The sequence below is a fragment of the Cavia porcellus genome, unplaced genomic scaffold (genome assembly GCF_034190915.1).
Source record: "Cavia porcellus strain 051 isolate PalLab524CR breed Dunkin Hartley unplaced genomic scaffold, mCavPor4.1 scaffold_2, whole genome shotgun sequence".
Taxonomy (NCBI): Eukaryota; Metazoa; Chordata; class Mammalia; order Rodentia; family Caviidae; genus Cavia; species Cavia porcellus.
Window position 1 is genome coordinate 3029064 of NW_026947485.1, and position 16474 is coordinate 3045537.

The following is a 16474-nucleotide window of genomic DNA, read 5'->3' on the forward strand; positions in this document are numbered from 1 at the left end:
TAATCTGCCAAAATTATTCCCTAAGCAAATTGTACATGAGCACTCATTATAATTTCCATTAATTTATTCTATGCCATGTTTTTTCTCTACTGGATTCTTGCTTTAAGATGTCCCCATCCTCCAATGTAATCACTGCTTTCCTTGATTATGTTTCCATTCTCCTAAATTAGGTGCAATATGAAAATATGGTTTGCTTTCTTATATTTTATACAAATTTACTGTAATCTTTCTGGCATTTCATATATTTAGTCCTTAGAATTTACATCTAACTCTAATAAGAAGCAGACTAAAAACCAAGGGGAGGCCCAGTAGCCTTCTGTTTTTATACTTTTTCTTTCAATTTGCTTCTTAAGTTATTTTAATTGACAAAAGATAACAGTTGTGTCCACTTATGGGTTACAAGTGGTATTGTGTTACACACATTCATTGTAGAATGATCAAATCAGGCTGATTGGCTATCTCTCATTTCGATCAGTTATCACTGCTTTGTGGGAAGAACATTTAAAACCCTTTCCCTCGGGCATTTTGAAATACACGACACATTACCGTGAGCCATCACGAGCATGCAGAGGGCCCAGCATCCCACGGCGTCCTCCCGTCTAACCAAGACGTATTCCTACAATTTCTGTATTGTGGGAGTTTCCTTGTTTGCAGGCATTCACTGACCTGCTCAGGTCATTTAACATTCAGCATCTGAAACTGATAAGTTACACAGCCCCGAGCGCTCACTGAGAAGAAAACAACTTCACAAATCAGTGAATGCGGTTCACTTACATGACGGTGCAGTGAGGTGACTCCGGCTACCTGAATCAGGCAGTTCTGGTCTTGGCTGGCTCTGTAACCATGAAACCCGCTGAATTGCGTGCTTTACACAAAATTGATATTTTACTAAACGCCTAATTTCTAGTTTAATAGTCTTTCATTTTCAATCAGTTAATGGGAGAAAGCAAGGAAATCCTGCGTGAAGGAGAGCTGATGTCTGTGACAACTGTCTGGGTAAACATGAAGACACTGTGGCGGCCAAAGCAGGAAGGATGCTCACGCAGACCCGTGTCTAAACTCCCTTCGTGTGCGGCTAAGGAAGCGGTGTGGAACCAGAACAATAAAAATAACCTGTTGTCTTAAGAGTCCGCTGAGTGAGGAAGCTCATCAGGAGGGAACTGCTGCCGTGAGGGCTTCACCAGCATCCGCCAAGACTTTCCGCCCAGCGTCTTCCCTGCGGACTCACCGTTCATTAGGATTTGCAGAACAAGCCAAGGTCTTCTGCTGGCACGAAGGAATTTCTTGTTAGGCCACGTGGATTCCACCCGCACCAATCTGCTTTCATCCTGTGTCCCCAGTTTCTGAGACAGGAAAACTCTGATTAAAAGGAAGTGTACAATAAGTTCAGTACAGGACAATGAGCATCCTTCTCTGCTAACCTCTCGCTGTCCGGAAGGGAAAGATTACACACGGTCTGGTGTGTGTGTGTGTGTGTGTGTGTGTGTGTGTCCACTGTGGATATCAGTTATCTTGGTTACTTTTCCCTTGTTGCTAGAACAAAATACCCAGAACCCCAAAGGAAAGAAGAAAAGGTTTATTTAGCTTATAGTTCGTGGAGGTAGCGCTTTATTATCAGCTGGCTCCACGGCAGAGTGGCATTGGCACAGGGGCAACACTTAAAGGCAGCAGCCAGAAAAAGTGGCCAGAGCTAAAAGGGGCGAGGAGAAAGCAAACCTCTTTTCCTCTGTTAGGAGGAAGCAGGTTACCACCCACTAGGGCAGGTGTAGCAATCACAGAACCTCTGTGCCCTCCTCTTGCACAGGATGAGGATATTTACAAAGTAAGGATCCTGGCTCCTTGCTGAGTCACTTAATTAAATTTCTAAACTCAAGTTGATACACTGTATCAACTATAACAATAATTAAAGCAGGAACTCATTCTGCTAAACTTCACTTTTCATATATTTTTCTGTGTGAGAATGAACTGGCTACACTAACAATATTTGCCTATAAATTGAGTCTTTCTTTTCTTAAAATGAAATACTACTTTAATAGTATCCCATGGAACAATGATTCTGAAGTAAAAGGAGCTGGGATGGCCATTGGTTTCTAACACATGAGACTGAAGTAATTATTGAAACAAAATAATTGTTCTACATACCCTCTAAAATCCCATCTCATGGCACCATGAGTAAGCATATTGTGTACTGGAAAACACAGGCGAAATGTTCACAGCTGTTTCAGAATGAAGCACAAAGCGGGTGTTTGTCTTTCCCTGGTGGTGCCTTCAGTCTGAAAACTGTAGGGAGGGTGCAGTTCTGAGCAGAGCTCCCTCCACAAGCCAAGTCATGATTCTGTAAGCGATGTGGACCGATCTGCTGAGTTCTAGGTATGGCATTTCCACAGCATCATGGATCAAGCAAAGCGTTTTTCAATGCAGAATAAGCAAGCGATACCACAGCGGGAGTCCCAGAGCGTCACACCACTGGAGGTCCTCGCTCACAGGTGGTGAGACTACAAGCCAAAGCATTGCAGGTACATGAACTCCAGGATACTCTTGTATCCATATCCTGACATTTTGCTGCTGCTATGTCTTACTACGAAACTGATTAAAGTACAGGAGTCATTAAAATAAATCGTTTGATATATTTCATAACAAGATGTCTTCAGGAAATTTATTGTAGAATTGTTTATCTATCTATTTATTTATTTAATTCAGAGCAAGAGTCTTATTCTGCTGCCCAGAGCTGGACTTGAACTCAGAAGACTCCTGCCTCAGCTTTCTCAGTAGCTGGAGTTACAGGTGTTCACCACTGAAGCCAGCATATTGTGAGCAATAAAAATTGTTTTAATAATAGTAATATGTTCTTGGGGCTGGGATTTGGCTCCGTGGTGGAATGCTTGCCTAGCAAGCTGGAAGGCCTGGGTTCAGTCCTCAGCACCAAGCCTGAAAAACTAAAAATCCACAAAAAAAATAGTAGCATGTTCTTATATTATAATTTTTCAGTTACTCAAATATTTGTTTTACATATATCTAATATATATAATATATAATAAAAATTTATGAGTGAACTAATTTGTATAAACACATTTTACTTATACTTTTTTATTTAATCTTTTTCAGTTAATCCATTCTTGCTGACAACCTAGCTACTGGGTAACAAGAAAAACTTTCACAGCAGAGTCACAGAATTTTTATGATTCACTTGACATCCCTGTAAATACATTCGGATATACATGAATTTCCTCATTTAACAATGTTATTTAAATGATGTATGACAGAATTAATCTCAAAAGTTTATTTTCAAATTCTCATTGTTTTTGAAGTATCCTAATATGCCTCTCTTTCTTGAAACACAACTAAGTTCTGTACTGTTCCAAAATTGTATTCTGAGACTTACTTATCAATTAGTTTGGCTTGAAATAATCTAAGTATAACTTTTCAAATTTCTACTTAGAAATTTGACTAAAGAAATAAAATCCTTAAACAAAGGCCTTAAACTGCTTACTTTTGCATTAGATAAAAAGACATGGGGTTAACTCAGACATAGTACATTTATACGTGTTTTTTGAAATTTCTGCTTCAAAACAATGGAATTTAAAGTTATAGATACATAGACTGGGGGTTTAGCTCACAGCATAAGTGCCTGCCTGCTAAGCTAAATCCCCAGCCCATGTAAACTAATTTAAGCCAGAAGGTCCTAATAATGAAAATTCTCATTTATTTATTTAATTATTTGGTGCCAGGAATCAAACTCACGACCTCACGTTTGCCAAGCAGGCACTTACACCATGAGCTAAATCCCTGACCCCAAAAATTCTTAACCAATATGAGGTTATAATTTTAATTAATAGATATCTTTGTCATTAAATTGTGCTATTATTAGATTTACAGTTTCTTTTTGATAATTTTGTACATTGCCCACTAAATAATTTCCTCTTCTACAAAAGATAAACACTACTGTAGACCTATGCAAGTTTATAAAACTTGTTACTAGGATAGATTCCATTTTTATTAGGTGAGAAATGTTATGATAATTGGAAAACTTTTAAGTCAATCTATCCAGCCAGCAGTAATATAAAAGAGAATAAATTTGTAACTGTCTTTGAAACATGCTAAATAATTCATAACAGCTGTTAGGCAGTTAGCCTAACATGCTTCTTGAATATTTCTTCTATACTAAAAATTAATTAAATTTAAATTATTTATAATACATTTTAACATCTTTCAAAAATATATTTTACAATGTTCAAAAACTAGATTGAGGGAGAATGTACAATTGAATATGTATGCTAAAAATCATTTTCTATGCACCTTGAAAGGATGAATTATAGAACCTGTGAATTATATCCCCCTAAAGTTGTTTAACATTTTATCTCACACCTGATATAGTACACAAACACAGCCTCAGCACCTTGGCCATTTCTCATGTCTATGTCTTTTGTTTATAATCTCCCACTTACATACCTTCCACCCTCACACATCTTTATTAAAAACGATCTGTTTAGAAATCTGTCTTCCCGACAAAGTTTATGTGAGGTTTTGACAAGAGAGTCTATGTTTATTTTTACCTTCCTTGGGCTTCGCCTGGTGATATTAATGCATAATAATGTGTTTGTTGAACAAGTTAACTCAGATAATAGGGAAAACAGAAAAAAATCTAGTTTTGATAGTTCTAAAAATGGCAATACAAATAGATTACACTCTTCAAGCAAACTAATTTTGACCTGAAGTATCTGTGGGTCCTCTTGGTAAAAAAAAAAGGAAAACCTAACCCAGGAACTTGCCCTTGTACCAAACAGCCCTGTTCAGCCAAGATTGGAGGAGAGCTTCTGCCAATCACAGGCAGACAGCAGCTCCAACCCTGTGCGAATAAGGCGGGGCCGGCAGAAATCCAGCCTTCTCCCTGTGCCACTTCCGTTTCCTGCACGTCACTTCCGTTTCCTGCGTGTCCTTTCCTTCTATCTGACTATAAATATGGCCGGTACAGTTGTCTTGTGAATGATTTGGGGATGACAATGTGCAATGCATGTACCATTGTTACCCCATGGATGTCATTTAAAATTTTGCTATAGTGTTTATCCTTCAGCTTTTTCTCCTTCCTCTTGTTCTTCTTCCTTCTCCTCCTCCTCTTTTTCTTTTTCTGCTGCTTCATTTTTTCTATCTTACAATAAAATGAATTTTAAAAAAAGAAATATATTTCAATGTGAGCTACAATAAAAATACAAATAAAATTTTATCACAAAAACAATAAAAAATGGGGCTGGGGATTTAATTCAGCAGTGTTAAGCGCCTGCCTGTCAAGTAAGGTCATGAGTTCGATTCCCAGTACAAAAAAAAAAAAGCAATAAATAAATAAATACAGCCTGTAGTGTGACTGGAACAGCACATTCCTGGGTTTGGGTTGTTTTTTGTTTTTGTTTTTGTTTTTTTTAATTTTAAAGGGGATAAAACTAAACACAACATAACAGAACAAAATAGGACATAAGAAAGCAATGAAAGAGATATAAATTTCAAAGCTAGACAGCCTGAGATCTTCACTATCATATTGTCTCTTGTTTTCTTCCAAATAGCTATCCATGTCTTCACATACAGAGAATTCATCAAAACAACATAACATAAAACTGATCTGAACAGAATGAGGAAATTGTTTAAGGTCTTCAAAACCAGACAATAGGAAAGTCACTAATGGCTATGGTAGAGTCTCTCATTCTCTTCAAAATAGTTGACCACACTTTCATGTATATGGAGGTTCAACGTAACAATCAGGCAGGTGGGGAGGGGTTGCTTGGTTTCCCAGGGCTCCAGGTCCCAGCATAGTGAGGATCCCAGTAATCACTGGAGGCTCCTGTCCTGGGCCACTGGAGCCTGCCCACTCACAGCCACTCACCAGGGGTGGAGGGGTTGCTTCAAGCTGTTTCTTTCTAATGAACTGACCATTTCACTGCTCAAGTTCTGAAATGGCCAACAGACCATAGAAAGACATTTCTTTAGGCTCCTGTTTGAAACCAACAGCATCAGGAAGCTGCTGGCCTTGATTCAGGGCCAGGTATGGCACATTCTGAATCATTTTTGGTGCAGGCTGCTGCAGAATTTTAGAAATTGAAGATAAAAGGAAATTAAGACTTGCAAAGCTAGATGTAGTAACTTTATCCCTTAACAACCCATACTACCAAAAAGAAGCAAATACTGAATACACAGAGAGCTTTAAATCCTGTGGATTTGTATGTACATATTCCATACTTTGGGGTGGCAAAGTTCCAGTGTCTTTTTTGCCCCAAGTATACCCCGGTGTGTGTCAGATTAATTTTCTGTGTAAAACCTGTCTTCCTGCAAAGAAAATCTGGGACCAGCAACTGCAACAATTGAAATTGCATTTCAATCCTGTCAATTTATTTTTGGTTTCTCCAATTAAAATTCATTTTTAGATTGAAAAGCTAAAATGCAAAGTTAAAAAGATTGTTACTGGGGCCAGGGTTATATAGCTCAGTGGCACAGCACCTGCCTAGCAAGTGTCATGTCCTGAGTTCAACTCCTGGTATCCCCTTCCCACGAAAAAAAGAATTGTTAGTAAAGTACATCAGAAAGTCCAAAAGAAAGAAAAAGATTAATGAAGTCTTAAAGTAAATGGACTAATATTTTTAAAAGGGTAACAGCTGAATAGAAACTCCTTACTTTCCACATACTGAGATATTAAATGTTTGATATATGAACTAATAATATTTGGTATGCTGTTTTGAAGTTAAAATAATGTTTCACTGAAACAGATCAGTGTAACGGGTAACATTAAAATCTTCTGGGAAAAATACACTTAATTTAAAAATTGGTTCTTTTCTATCATTATTTTGACTACCACAATTTCAGAAGTTTTCAAATTTTGTTGATTCCATCTTTTCAATGTGTTTCTGTTTTTAAAAATCACCCCAGGGCAATCCACATTCCAGGGCCCCTTCGTACCCTCTTAGACAGAAGCTTTCTTTCTCTTGATAAATTCTTTCTATTCTTTAAAAAAAAAATAATCACTTCAACAGTAGACCTTTTTCCAACAGGATGTCAATTATCTCTTAAATAAGAATTGGTAATGGTTAAGCATGGTGGCACTTGCCTGTAATCCCAGAACTTCAGGATGTTAAGACAGGAGGATCTCAGAGTCAAACCCAGTCTGAGTAGCTTGAGATCTAAAGAAGACCCTGTCTCAGAAAACAAAGGAAGGAAGGAGGGGAGAAGAAGAAAAAAGAAATGGAAGCTAGAGCTTGCTTCAGAATTATTGTGAAAGAGGAGAAGCCAGTTAGATAGCTGAAAATTAAACAGATTCAATTATTCTTGTAATTCAAAATAGTATACAGGCACTGTTACATGCGTGGAGAACTAACTGCTCTTACATGATTATGATTTGTGATTAGCTAAGACATCATTACTATTTTCTGAACATAGAATTATGCACATTGCTCAGTATGCACTATGATCATAATAGAGAATTTAGACTCCACACACAAAAAAGCCTTAACCCAAATAAAAGAAAAAAGTATTTTGTCAGCATTCAATTGTGAAATTTTTTAAAGATCTAGGTAAAAGAGAATCCATATGACAAGCTTTCTGGTTGCCTGATGTAAATATGGTAATGGGGTAAACTTTCACACATAGCTGCTACATTTACGTGGTATCAGTGAAGAAAAGCAATGTATTCTTACAAATGTGTTTTTTAAAAAATACTGTGTCCCTAAAATGTCTACTAGAATTTTAGTTTAACAACTGATGATAAAAGTGACTTTTTTAAAAAAAAAAATTCACTTCTTTTTAAAGAAATGTGCATTCTGTGTTAAGATTATTACTTAAAATACCACATTGAATCATTTTCAATAAAAACACAATCCCCAGTTTATGTAACCTTTTTTCACTTTATCAGCAAGTAGGAAATTCTCGGTGAATGCTTTGCCTGGCAGGGGTCTTCTGACTCTGAATTGCTAGCAGGTGCTAATTGGCAAAAGAGAAGGCGATTTGCAGTAAACACCTTTCTCTATGCAGCAAGTGTGGGGCTGCAAAAGTCAGGTTCTTTGAACTTTACAGGCTGCTCCACAGACAGGCTTTTCATAGGAACAAACCCTGAGCTTTATTTCAGCTTGAAACAACATTATCTGCACCTCCCAGGGTGCAGTTTCACTGACTTAGCTGCCAGATTAGTTTTATTACTCATACAATAATAATCTAAACGTTCAAACTTTTTAAACAGTCACAGTTTTTGTTTGGGCAATTACTATTCCCACTGAATAGCAATAGGACCCAAGGTGAAAAGAAAGTTTTATATTTATTATGCAGTGAAAAAGTACACCCTGCATAGAATTACAAGGCTCTAATTTCATTGAAAGTTTCTGTGATGTCATAACCAAGAGGACTTAAAAATAAACCTTTAAAACTTTTATATAAAAACATAAAGCTTTATATTAACCCAATGTAATCTGTATATTGTTTCTTCCAAAAATTTGTAGTCTCATATTGAAATTTGTAAATTATATGTCATTCAACAAAAGTTCAGTATTTCATTTGACAGTTTATTCCTATGTAAAGTGACTCCAATTTAAAAACTTGGTCTTGTAGAAAATTGGCTATTTTTCTACTAGAAACAAGGCACTACCATATTAAGATTAGTGATAATGAAAACACTTATTAAAATGTACATGTAAGGGGCTGGGGATTTAGCTCAGCAGCATAAGCACCTGCCTTGCATGCAGGCGGTCGTGAGTTCGATCCCTGGTACTGATAAAAAGAAAAAAACAAAGTATACAGTAAAATGTACCTGTAATATAGGGTAATTTAATTGCTATTTTTTTGCAAACTGTCAGATAATCATCAAAGCAATAAATCTCAAAGTTCCTTCCAGTAATAAGAATATCTCTGCCTAGAGCTGTAAACGTAGGGTATATTAGAAGCAATAGCTTTTTATAAAGAAACTTGCTACCATTTCCTATTTTTGGATCTCAGCTTGAGCCAAATGTCAGAAGTTGACCCAGAAAATTTAATTTTTACTAGAGACAGAGAACTTTTAGAGGGATGGTCTTTGCCTGTGGATAATAATATCCTAGGAAACCCTGGAAATTCTGAATACACCTTTATAAAATTCATTCCAGGCTTTCTTGCTAGTCCAAGTCCCCTATTGGTGTGACGGGAGACAAGGTATAAATAAAAGGTTGAAAAATTACATTTAAGCACAAGTCAGAGTAAGATGATTAGAAGATCGGTGGCGGGGAGAATCGCAGCCCACTGGCCAGTGAAGATCCTGTGGCTTTGGCATGGGGGTCTCACAGCCCAGCCTGGTCACAGCCCTGTGGCAGTGTCCCAGCCTCACGGGTCTTCTTTGGATCAGTCCGTGTGGTGGCCCAGGGGCTGCACTTGGGCTTTGAACTGTGAAAGGCAATAGCCACATTTTCTGGAAATTAAGCACCTTTCATTCCAGATGCATTTATTACAACCACCCACAGGAGCACGAAGCCAGAACAGAGTATATAAAACCTGACAAAGACAAGGAAGTTATTACACTCATGGCTCAGCTGGAGGAGACTCAGGCTCCATCCGCCCTGCTTGTGTTTAGGCCTGAAAGTCTCACTGGCTTGGCGGGTGGATGGTCAGTGAGGGTGTCCTGCTCATCCACTGATGTGTGTGTGGCTGGCCATGCTTTTAAAAGGTGGGTGCCTGGAGGCCATCGCTGGGGGTGTAGCATGCAAGGGTGCATCTTGTTCCCTTTCTCCCAGCAGCCCTGCTCCTAGCCCTCCGCTTCCTGGCTCCCATGAGGTGACCAGCTTTCCTCTGCCATGAGGAGCCAGCCAACCTTGGTACCCCAAACTGTGAGCCAAGTAAAACCTCCTCCTTTAAGGTGGGGGTGTCAGGTTTGCTTTCCCAGGGATGGGAAAGTGCCCAGCACAGGCTCGTGTGCGGACCCTCTGCTGAGGATCTGAGGTCGGCCTGCAGTGCTCCTTAGTGGCCACGCTGCTATTATAAACCCTAAAGTTCAGATTTCTCAAAATCATTCATTGCCCCAGCACCCAGCAGTGCCAGAGGTGAGGAAACTCGAGATGGTTGATTTCACATTAGCGGGCACGTCAAAATATGTAAGGGGCCTGTGACATGGTGAGGGACAGAGGTATGTGTGAGGCTGTGTTTGGAGTGTGACTCCAAACACAAAACCGAAGCCTGGGCTGGCAGGGAAGAGCTTCACACGCTCTCCTCTGGGTTTCTGGGCTTCTCAGTCCTTTTCCTCTCCTCTCAGGTCAAGGTCATTCTCTGTGCCACTGGGATCCACCCGGCTTGTCCGAGCGCCCCTCTTTCAAGTTATCAGTCTCTTTGGGTGACAGGCATAGTGCTGTATTCCTGAGAGAGAACCAATAGCACTTGCATGTTGATAAGGAAGGATATTAAAACACAGAAATGTAAATCACTATTCCTTAACCGTTTAAAAGAGTCTATTTCAAGCTGGGAGTGGGGTGCACTTCTTTTTTTTTTTTTAATATTTTTTTTAAGGAGAAAAAGAAAAAAAACAGAAAAAAGGTACAAGTTATACAGAATTTCAGAAAAAATAAACAGTAGGAAATCACTAGTTAATAGATTACATGTTTTCATCTTAGAAATAGTTATTCAAGTTACAAAATTAAAGCATAGAAAGTGGACATTCAAACAGTGAGATTGCAAACAGTTCTGTTCAATGATCCAACAAAACTCAGTAATATGGTTATCTATCTAATACACTTAAATATATATGCAGTTATATCCTTTAGAGCTTTCTTTCTCTCTTTTGTACAATGACAATTACACATTTTGAGTTTTATTACTCCCATAGGTCTCATTACTTTTTTTGAAGAGAATAAAACCAAATGTGATATAACAAAACAGAGCCCATCAAATCAAAAGAATGGACATAATACATACTGTAAAAACAAAATACAAGGTGATCAACATTGGTTACCATAATGCCTCTTGCTATCTTAAAAAGAATTGCCTATATCATCAGTTATAATAAAATTGAACAAAACAGTAAAGAACAAAACCAATAAAACCAAGACATTGGAAACATTACAAGACTTCAAAAGAAGATAATAGTCAAACCAGATGGGCGTCATAATGAATGTTATTGTCTTCACAGTTGTTGCCTATACTCTCAAACTTGGTAGTATCAAGCAAAACAGAATAGAGGAAAATCAGTTAAAACAAGATGGTGAGAGCAATACAGGGTTTCAAATCAAGTTAATAGGAAATCAAAGTGGGTTACTATAATATATCCTGCTTTATTTTTCCCTTAATTAAAAAGATAAAAATAAAAAAAGTAAATAGTAAAAAAGGAGATTGAGTTAAAAGAGGACATAACAACAAAACAGCACAGGTCAAAACATAGCCATTTAAGCAAAATACTGTTTCACCACAAGATATCCCGACATAAAAGTAGTTACCATAGTGTCTCATTTCCTTGAAATCATTGAGTATAACTTCGTATACTGTAGCATCAAACATATCAAGACAATGTAAAACCATTCACGAGAATGACAGTATTACAGGGTATTTAAAACCAACTAACAGAAAATGAACAATGGTTTCTGTATAATCTCCTTGTCTATAAAAGTTTTTATTTATATTATCACATATAATAAAACCCAGTAAGATACAACATGTTAAGACCAATGGAGACAGAAGAACAAAAACTTGATGGGACTTCAAAACAAGATGATATCAAATCAGCACTAGCTATTATGATGTCCAGTTTTTTTCCAAAATAGCTGTTCCTATCATCCAACCTTCTCTGCCTCATTTCTGTTGAGCTCTTTTTCTGTCATTAATTGTCAGTTTGTTTTCATTTTGCTTTCTGTTCCATTCATTGTGGCCTCTCTGCCACTGTTTCTGGAATGTTGGTATTTTTCTTTTTTTAGAATGTCCTGCAATATTCTCTGTAGAGTTCAATTGGTGGTTGCAAATTCCCCTAGTTCCTCTTTATCCTGGAAGCACCTTGTTTTTCCATCAATTTCTAGAGACAGTTGTGCAGGATATTTCAATCTTGGCTGGAGGTTATTATCTTTCAAAGCTTGAATTATTTCCCCCCACGCTCTGGATGATTTGATGGTTTGTGCCAAGAAGTCTGCTATAATTCTGATGGTTGTTCCCTTGTAAGTGATCTGTTTCTTGTCTCTGACAGCTTTTAATATTCTGTTCTTATATTGGATTTCTGGAATTTTGATTATTATATGCCTGGGTGTTGTTCTGTTTGGGTTGTAGGTGCCTGGGGTCCTGTATGCCTCGCATATCTGAGTATCTTTACCTTTTGCTAAATTAGGGAAATTCTCTTGGATTATTTCTGTGAATAGCCTTTGTAGTTCATTTGTTTGTGTCCCTACTTCTTCTTTTATGTTCTTAATTCTTAAGTTAAAGATCCTCTTATCATCTTCAAGCCTTGTATTATTGCTGTTTGTTTTCTTGTTATTTTTTAAGAAGTTTTTCATTTCATGCTCCCACATTACAAATCTGTCCTCCAGTTCAGATAATCTATCCTTAGTTTCTTTCAAGCTATTATGCCAGCTTTCAATAGAGTTTTTAGTTTCCTGGTAATCTCTTTGAACCTGCTTCACGTATTCTATGTTTTCTCTATTTTCTCCATCAAACAATTCTCCCCTTTTTTTCCGTTCTTCCATTCCACCATCTGTTTTTTCTTGGGCGGTACTTAGCATTTCTCTAACTATTCTACTTATATCTTGCTTTAGGTCGTTAAATACTTCACTTTTGAACTCGTCTATGAGGCTCCGGAGATATCGCTTTATGTCTATTGGTGCCACGTCTGATATTGCATGTTATCTGTCCTCATTCTCTTTTGTATTTACCTTTCCTGGATCAGTGTTTTCAGGATTAGGGGCCGAGTACCCTTTCTTGTTGCTCTCTCTTCCCATACTTTTTGTTCCTTGCATACAGGCATATATAGGAGGCCCAGTTTCTTTCTTTGTTGGTTACAGTTTGTTTGAATTGGGCCAGCTAGGTGTTCCCACCCACTGCAGTGTACTAGGGAGACACAGACCTGGGCAGCCTCCGCTGGGCCTGCCCCTCCAGGTCAACCTACTGAAGGTTTCACAGCTAGGGTGCACCGCCAGGCACTGGGACCTGGTTTGGGCTAGCCTACTGGGTCTTAGCCTGGCGGCGTCACCCAGACCAAGCCCTGGGGGCACACTTCTGTAATCCCAGCACTCAGGGAGGCTGAGGCAAAAAAATCATTTGCCAAGTCTGAGATTAGCCTGGGCTTCAAAGTGAGCCTGAGGCCAGCCTCAACTATACAGTGAGACCCTGTCTCAAAAAGACAGTCAGTCAATCAATCAATCAATAAGTGAGTAGATTTCTAACATATGTAAACATATTTTGGAAATATTCTCATAAATTATATTTGTATATAATCAGATCACATAAATTATATTTGTATACTTTTATAATAAATCTTTATATACATGTATTTTATCTAAATTGTATATTATTGCTTATATTTTTAGGAAACCAAAGAAAATGATTTTCCTCTACTATTTTAGGGGACATGTTATTCCGTTATCACTGAATCAAAAGTAGAAAATAGTACTATGCATGCTTTAGTAAGAGAAAAGCAAAGATAAAAATACAAAAGGAGTAGATATTAATAAATATGAATAAAAGATGTGTAAATGATTTTTTTTTTGGTACCAGGAACTGAACTCGACCTTGCACTTGCTAGGCAGGCATGTGGTGCCACTGAGCTACATCCCCAGCCCTAAACAATTTAAAATATGAGTGTTAATACAAAATTCCACTATCTATTCTATGACATAATCATAAAAGAGAATATCATACAGCCTTTGTAATGAATAAAGAAGAAATTGTAAAGGTAATCCTCAAGATAAAATTTAAAGAAGGAAAATGTATTTGTTACAAATTGTTGCTTTTATTGATCTTTTAATCTTTTGAATCATTTGTTCTGTTCTATGTACCTTTAAAACAAGGTAACCAAGTCTGCTCTCCTGTTTGTGGCTTCTTTTACAGTTTACTAAAACAGCACATCTTGTGTATTTCATAGAGTATTTCAAGTATTTCAAGAATATTTGAGTGCATTTGAAAACAAAAAGCACGGTATTGTGTAGTCTGAAGAGAATGCTACCTTGGTGGAAATATTTTAAAGAGAATATTTATTTGAAGAAATTTGTAGGACTGAAGAGTTTTTGAAAAGCAAAACATAGTATGTAGAAGGTAGCTTACAAGTGGGGCATCGGGAGCGGAAGAAGTTTTACTTGGAAATTAGACTATGTACTACTCTTTTTTTTTTTTTTTTTTTGTACTGGGAATTGAACTCACAACCTTTTGTCTGACAGGAGGCACTTTTGCTTCTAAGCTAAATCCCTGGCTTCATTTATTCTTTAAAAAAAAAAAAAGCATAGGTATCATTTCTTCAAAAACAATTTTAAAGAATTTAAATTATGATGCTTGCTTGTTTGCATATGTTTATCTATCTATAGCATTTGAGTGTATTATTCCTTCAGAAATAATGTTAAAAATTCAATTATATGATGGCTAAGGCAGCAGTGAGCTGGTCAGTTCATAAACAACTACTCCGATTAGTCACAGACTGTGAATGCTTATGAAAATAATGGAGCCCAGGCTGGATGTAGTGGAGCATTAGTAATCCTAGCACTCAGGAGGCTGAGGCAAGAGGATTTCTGATAGTTCAAGGCCAGCCTGGGCTACAAAGTGAGTTTAAAACCAACCTGAACTGCATAGTGAAACCCCATCTTAAGAAAAAAAGGGGGGAGATCTGAAATTGTCCACATTTTAGCCAATACTTACTATAATGTATCCTTCTAGTGCTTATGAGTGAGAGTTCACTGGAATATGTATCTGCATTTCCCTATGGAATAATGATGTCACCCGTTTTCTGCTTGATGTCAAGAAATTCATGCTTTTGTGAAAAGATGTCTGCTTTTTGTCTTGTTTTGTTTCTTTCTTTCTTTTTTTTTTTTTTTTTTTTGAGACAAAGTCTCACTATGTAGTTCATTGTAATCATGAATTCCCTGTGTAGCTGAGGTTAGCCTCAAACCTACAGTGATCCACTCTGCCTCCTCACCCCCCCAGAGCGACAGGGTAACAGGAATAGGTCAAAAATGCAACACAGCATCGACTTCTGACCCCGAAATTCTAGTTACACTTAGAGGTTTGCTTACTCAGAAGAACTACAGTGCTGAAAGCCTCACACTGGTGTCCATAGTGGCACCCTGAGAGTGTCCTCAAGGCGAAGGCAACTGGAAGCCCATCAGCCGATAAATGAGGAGTGAAATACGACACGACCACACAGCTGAAGTGGCGTGTACTGTGTGTGGGAGTAAAGCTGGAAGCACGTGTGCTACGCCAAAGAAGCCAGGCACCAGGGCCACGCGGCGTGTGACCAGGCACCAGGGCCACGGGGCGTGTGACCAGGCCCGAGGGCGTGTGACCAGGCACCAGGGCCATGCGGCGTGTGACCAGGCCCGAGGGCGTGTGACCAGGCACCAGGGCCACGCGGCGTGTGACCAGGCCCGAGGGCGTGTGACCAGGCACCAGGGCCACGCGGCGTGTGACTCCTTGGGTGAACGATCGGACTAGGCAAACCCACAAAGGCTGAAAGTGCTGGTGGAGGACAGGAGGGTGGGGAAACAGGAATGCTGCTAGAGGGTCCCAGACCGTTCTGGGGTGGGTGAAACGTTCAAACACTAAGGTTACAATAAACCCTGTGAATATGCTAAGATTTGCTGAACTATGCCTTTTAAAGTGGACAGATTTTATGATAAAAGAAGCTTATCTCGATAATGCCATCTTCACAAGACATAGAATCCACTGTCTGTGAAATGGAGACGGTAGCCGCGTGTGACAGAACACACTGGTAGTCTCAGCTACCCAGCAGGCTGAGGCAGGGAGACGGCTCAAGCCTATGAGCTGACAGCCAGCCTGGGCAACATAGCAAGACTCTGTGCCCTGAGAAGATAATCTTCGTGTCTGTTTCCTTTATTATGGACAAATGTTACTGCTAACACTCAGTCAAACACATAACCATATTAACTGTGAATCTAAATGTTCCTTAATATATCGGTCCATGTATACATTCCAAAAATGTGTTTTAGTTCTTAATCATCAAACGTTGCACACAGACGGGATTAGAGACCTACCCCACTCAAAGCTGAGGAGTCCACATAACAGGAAGAGAGAGGACATGAGCTGTGTTGCTGGGTCCAAATTCTACGACTCTGTTAACAAATGTGCATACAGTGGTGGGGGCTGAAGGCTTCAGCCTGACAAGTTGACCCCAGGTTGGCCCTTGGCAGTGCCCAGGAAGCCCACCAAGCGAAAGCCCCTGCCCACGCCTCAGACGCCTTCCCTCCCTATAGCCCACCCAGGGTTCCCCCTTGACAGGCAGATGGTTATTACTAGATCCTCCCTGCTGCCCACAACCGACTGGACCATAAATAAGCCCGGGCCGAAGTTC

At 38.8% G+C, this 16474-nt stretch overlaps 1 long non-coding RNA gene and 1 other non-coding gene across 5 annotated transcripts in view; one reads left to right on the forward strand and one right to left on the reverse strand.

Moving 5' to 3' along the window:
- The first annotated feature begins 2276 nt into the window (after positions 1-2276).
- Positions 2277-16474, forward strand: part of LOC111756869 (uncharacterized) — a 39224-nt gene continuing 25026 nt past the window's right edge. For 2 of the 4 annotated variants that reach the window (XR_010043548.1, XR_010043532.1), the window contains exons 1-2: positions 2277-2516; positions 2701-2810. This is a non-coding gene — a long non-coding RNA (uncharacterized LOC111756869). The remainder of the gene's footprint in view (positions 2517-2700; positions 2811-16474) is intronic. The other 2 variants (XR_010043530.1, XR_010043540.1) reach the window with 1 other exon arrangement.
- Positions 5895-6031, reverse strand: LOC111756885 (small nucleolar RNA SNORA2/SNORA34 family). The gene has a single exon (XR_002791272.1). It is a non-coding gene; the product is annotated as a small nucleolar RNA SNORA2/SNORA34 family (small nucleolar RNA).